General features: G+C 39.1%; 1 long non-coding RNA gene across 1 annotated transcript; it reads right to left on the reverse strand.

The window, feature by feature from the left end:
• Positions 1 to 283: 283 nt before the first annotated feature.
• Positions 284 to 1,599, reverse strand: LOC103603666. Its single transcript, XR_551640.1, has 2 exons — positions 1,455 to 1,599; positions 284 to 733 (listed from the first exon to the last, which is right to left on the reverse strand). It is a non-coding gene; the product is annotated as an uncharacterized LOC103603666 (long non-coding RNA).
• Positions 1,600 to 6,193: the final 4,594 nt, after the last annotated feature.

A 6,193-nucleotide genomic window follows, 5' to 3' on the forward strand; every position in this document is an offset into this window, starting at 1 on the left:
AGTAGATCTACCCAGAAAAAGGTTAGGGCGAGGAATGCGATGGACACGGATTAGCCGTGGAGGGGCCGGCCGCCTTGGAATTCAGACAGCGGGCCGAGTCCCCTCTACCTTTTCTTGACTGGCGGTATCTTTAAAAAAGAAACAGTGCTAGTATTTTCAGGTGAAAATCTTAGATCGTCATGGAGAAAATGGGCTTAGTAGACGTCAGGACCATTCATTTATATGAAAGTCCAAATAAAAAATTTTATACTCACTAAAATGAAACAATAAAGACGACACTAAAGAGGATGTCAATTATATTTTCATTTTCATGCTTTTATTAGTAATAACGGACACTATGCAATTAAATTCCCTTTACAAACCCTTTCTCACTAGATGCTTTGCAGGATCTCCCTCCTCAGCAATTTCAAGTAAATGAGTATAAATTTGTCTTTCTCAGTGGCAGAACCTATACGTACGTGAGGCAATTTTTCTTTGCATCCTACTCCATACAAACGTTCAAAGACTTTTTTTTTTCAAATCTGATTTTCGTCGTATTGTTGTTGCCGTTATTACAACGTTATTACAAAGTATTACCTCCCACTTCTGGAGACCCAGGAACTCGGATGCTTGCAATGAAATATGTTTTTGGTAACACTTATTTAAAGTATTCAGGCTTGCCGGTTAGCTCAGTTGGTTACAGTGCAGCCTTACAACACCAAGGATCACGGGTTTGGATTCTGGTACCCACCAGCTGCAAAAAAGAAAAGAAAAAGTATCCAGCATAACTGAAATGGATATTATTCAATTTCCAATCTTCCACAAAATGTGGTATAAGACTTACCTTACCTTGGAACTAAAATTAATGCAGTTCTTCCAAAAGGTACACAGAAATAAAATCATGTATTTTAGAATTTTCATAAAGGAAACTGGAGGTTGGCAAGAAATGTACAATGTGCTAAGGAAAAAACAAAAAGACCTTGAGTTATGTGGAAAAGAGCACAAAGCCTGGAGAGTCAAGGAGCTGGAGTTCTCGCTTTTCTTGAGCCTGAGTTGTATCAGCTCTAAAACTGGAATAAAAATACCTGCCTCACAGGATTTCCATAGGGTTAAATGAGATAAGGCATGTGGAAGTTCCTAAAAACAATGACTGTCACATAATAGACTCTTGGTCAGCATTGGCTGAGTCAGAGTCTGGGCGGTGTGAACTGGGGTCAGGCAGAAACGTGACATGGAAAATGTCTGCAGGCTGGGATAGGATTTGGGTTCATAAAGCGGAAGAAAGAAGGCATTTCAACAGAGGAGAAAGGCTTGGTTAACTTAAGGCTCTAAAGTGAGAATGAGCCCAGTGGTGTGTGTTAAAAATCCTACTCTATAGAAATACCTGACAGCTTCTTTATGGGGATTACTGCTGAAGAAGAGGGTACGGGGGTCATCAGCTAGAAAATCCTTCCTTCCTCTCTTTTTTTATTCACCTGGAGATGAAAGCAGTCTTGCTGTTGGGTGAGGGAGGAATGGCAGGAAAAACAAACCGGAGAAGCCACTTATGTAGTGAAAAAGAGTCAGCAGCTGGTCCCAGATCTCTCACCAACCGTGCTGTGGAACGATGGGTTTAATGGCTCTGTGCTTCAGTTTCCCTGTTCGTCACATGGAAATAACATTTAAAAACATTAATCTGGGGCCGGCCCGGTGGCTCACTCGGGAGAGTGCGGTGCTGATAACACCAAGGCCCCAGGTTCGGATCCTATATAGGGATGGCCGGTTCGCTCACTGGCTGAGCGTGGTGCTGACAACACCAAGTCAAGGGTTAAGATCCCCTTACCGGTCATCTTTTAAAAAAAATAAAAAAAATAAAAAAAATAAAAACATTAATCTGTTTGAATTATGTATATTTTATCGCAATATTTTAAAATACCATTTAATCTGTCAATTTAGTAATAGAGGATCTAAAACCATTTTCTAGGGCTGGCCCGTGTCTCACTTGGGAGAGCGTAGTGCCGACAACACCAAGTTAAGGGTTAAGATCCCCTTACCCGGGCCGGTCTGTGGCTCACTCGGGAGAGTGCGGTGCTCCTAACACCGAGGCCACGGGTTCGGATCCCATATAGGGATGGCCGGTTTGCTCACTGGGTGAACGTGGTGCTGACAACACCAAGTCAAGGGTTAAGATCCCCTTACCGGTCATCTTTTAAAAATAATTAACTAATTAATTAATTAATTAAAACCATTTTCTCAGTCTGGGGTCCTTCCTGTGGCCCTAATTACAGACGGTGGGGAGGGGGTCTCTCCCTCTCTCTTTTTTAAAAATTCTTTCATGTTTAGACACACATGCAGCAGTGGCATGGATGACCCAAGTTGTATGAACAGATTAACCCACACATTCCAAGTCTTAAGTAATTAAAAAAACACCAGGAACCGCACATTGCCAACTTAAACTCACATTTACAATATAAGTAGTTGGGGTCTCTTGGGCCAGCATTTCTCAAACATTTGTGACTGCTCTCCATGGAAAGATGTCCACCTTAACTTCACAACTCTGTACACACATATGTATGTGCATGTGAATGTATGTATGTGTGAATGTATGTGTATTTACATGAAACTGAAATAAAACTTTCATGAAATAATACCCTTGCTGTATGCAAAGCACTCCGGAACTTTCCATTCTATTTCATTGTAAAAATGTGATTTTAACACATTGATTTTACAATGGGCTGTGACCTGTGTTTGAAAACCACAGTCCTGGGCCATCTCCTTTCTCAGAGCACAAGTCTTCCTAATGAACAGAAATGACTTGCTCAAAGTTAAATTTCAACTCCCAAGGTTTCTCCCTGTTACTTTGCCCACTGTTTCAACTTTCTAGCACTCTATACTTCAGCAAACACTGATTGAGTTTTGTTTTGTTTTTGGCCACTGGACGGTACAGGTATCTGAACCTTTGATCTTAGTGTTATCAGCACCATGCTCTAAGCAAGTGAGCTGACCAGCTAGCCCTGATTGAGGTTTTATGAGTTGGAAGGTTGGGAGGCTGACTTGGAAAACAGAGAGAAATGAAGGTGACATACACTTTGGTCAGTGATGGTAGAACTCTCTGCCTGTCACACGGCAGGTCTTCTTAGCAGCCTCTACAGAAACCACTCAAACTCACTTTCAGCTCTGACCACAGCTCCTATTTAACACACTGTATCCATTTTTTTTAGCTTGGAATCCTAAGCCTAAGGGACTCACTTTAGGACAAGAATCAGAAAATAAAAATGTAGAACTCTACTACAGGATGCATTCAGAGAATGGCTGGTGAACTATCAATTCATGGATTTGAAGTGGATATTATTTTCCTTTTTATTTTGCATTTCTTGCCCCCCTCCCCTTAAAAATGTACTTGGAAACCTTTAGTTTCCTGTCCTTATACTGCTGACTAAACTAATTTTTGTTTCCCCAGTGCTAAAAGGGAGCTCACAGTAGGAGAACGTGGAGCAGGAACAATATCCAGGTTATTATGGAGGAGACTGACCCCACTTTATAGCAAATACAAAGGTTAATTAGAGCAGGAAAAGGAGAATAATTAACTTTAAAATTAATTACAAGGATGTTTATGCCAATTAGTATAGTGGTCAAAGTTGAAGTTTTGAGCAGGATATGAGGTTCTATTTAGTCCCATTTGGGCAAAATAGAACTAGCTTCATAATAGAATTTCAAGTTTGAAAGGAACTTAACTCATGTACTGTCCGTGGCCTATAGGAGGTACTCAACAAATGTATGTTGAATTAATTAAACAAAAATTCCTCTACTTCACCCCATCAAATAGTTTCTTCTTTACCTCTCCAATCTATAATTTCCCAAAACAGAGAGGCTTGAGCACTTTGAACTATTAGAAAGTTTTTACCCATATTAAGTTGAATTCTCTCTCCCTCAACTTTCTATAAATTGATTATTGATTGAAGACTGCTCTGTCCACAGCTGTCTTCTCTTATTTGGGCTAAATCTTCAAACCCCTTCTAAAGGCCACCACAGGACACGATTCCACATCTCTCCACCCACTGATCACTTTTGGAAGCATGGTTTGACCAATCCAGAAGGAGCAGGGTCATCATCCGTCTCTCGTAGACGATAGCCTTTAAGAATACCATCTGTCTGCCACCACATTCACTACCTTAACAGCCATGGCACATTGTCAACTCATGTTGAGTTTTCAGCAGGGTTCATTGGGAACAAATTGGTCTTTGAAGCAAAGATACCTGGGTTCAAAATTTAGTTTTACTATGTACTAGTTAATTGTACTAGTATTCCATATTTCTCTCTTCCACAGATAATGGAATATCCAGATATTGTTGCAATCTTATATATCGTATGTAGAATATCTGTCCCAGTTTATCACCAGTCTAATTCAGCTAAGGATGGAAAAGAGTCTAATCTACTTATTTGGCTAGAAATGTTCCTAATATTAGAGAGAAATAACAAGAGCTAAGATTTATTATTAGAATAGTGCTCAGCACTATTCTAAGCCATTTAAATGTATTAGCTCATGTAGTCATAACAATCCTTAAAAATAAGAATTAATATCATCCTCATTTTCCAGGTGTGAAAACTGGCATTATACAGAAGTTAAGTAACTTGCCCCAGGTTACATGTATGGCTAATAGGTGGTGACAATCAGAATTCAAACCTAGGCAATCTAGCTTCTGAACTCAGCCCTAAGCAATTTCACTATCTTGCTTCCTTATACATCTAATCGTGAATCATGACGTAGCCTGACTGTACTACATACATGGCTCTGCAGACTTCTCCTTAAGGCAGAATTTCTATTAAAGAGATTCAGGGACCATCTAAGTAGGACAATTAAAGAAGATTCAGCATCTGGAAGATTCATTTATTTTTCACTTCACATTTAATTTTATTTCAAAAATTGGATTCATATGCATGTTGGGGTGGGTAATCCCAGATAATTCTAAAAATAAGACTGTAGTATAACTGATGATCTAGAAATCTAGATTTATATTTGACAGAATTGCAGTGGGTTCATATTGTCCCTGCAAGACAGCTGATTTCTTTAAATTCCCAGAAAGTATACCTACCTTTGCAAAGGAGAGTTACTGAATTAATGGAATTATACTAACTTTATTTCCAAAATATCAATGAGTCAGTTTGGTTTTTCTTATTTTCATCTTCTTTCTTTTGACATCTGAGCTTGCAACTCTCAGCTACATCCACGTTTCCCTTCCTCTATTGTTTAAATTTGGCATCTTAAACAGTAATACTTCTGATCAGCTATGTGCCATATGGCCAAACACTGCCTAAGTTGAGTAAGTTGAGGACTTAAAAAAAAAAAAAAAAAGACTAAAAAAGAGGCCTTTGAAAAGAACATCATGAATTGCTGAGGGATTGCTATTGTAAAAGGGGGAAATGAACAAGTATGTAAAGAAAACACTTGCAAACAGACTAAATGCCAATTCAGCAAATCCAGTGTGCAGGAAAAATACCTAATCATCAGAAACTTGTTGGTGTCTTCAGCTTAATATACACAGTAGACAAATTTTCCCTTGGTTTGGAAAATAATCCTGCCAAAACTTTTATTTCTTGTACGTGGAAATGTGGTCAAGGAGGCAACTGTCTGATGGTTACATCTGTGAGAGCTGGCCTGGCTCCCCTTGGTTTACCTCACAGTCTCCTAAATGGTAGGAAAACCTGTACCCCCGGGCTGGGGTTCCCAGGTGTTAGAGTCAACATTCACTGAGCCTGTGTGTTGTCAAGATACTGGACTGGGTGCTTATATTTGTGTCATTTTATTTTATTTTAGCTTTTATTTATTTATTTATTTTTATTTATGCATCTGGCCAGTATGGGGATTCGAACCCTTGACTTTGGTGTTATAACACTGTGCTCTAACCAACTGAACTAACTGGCCAGCCTGGGTCATTTTATTTTGGCCCCAACAATTCTTTGAAATAGGTATCATAACTCATTTTATACATGGATAAGTGGAACTGCAAAGAATACAAAATAACTGTCTAGAAATGGCACAGCTTTTAAATAGCAGAGCCTAACTTCAGATCTTTGAGATCTTTTGTCTTAAAACCACTTTTCACTATATTTCAGGTATTGAAATATTAAAATGCTGTTCTAGCATGCAGATGGTTGAAGTTTTGTGCCCTGGGTAAATCATTACCCCAAAATGTAAAGACAAGGTCACAAGGTACAGTGTTCCTGGGATACCTAG

The sequence above is a fragment of the Galeopterus variegatus genome, unplaced genomic scaffold, assembly GCF_000696425.1.
Source record: "Galeopterus variegatus unplaced genomic scaffold, G_variegatus-3.0.2 Scaffold4732, whole genome shotgun sequence".
Lineage (NCBI taxonomy): Eukaryota > Metazoa > Chordata > Mammalia > Dermoptera > Cynocephalidae > Galeopterus > Galeopterus variegatus.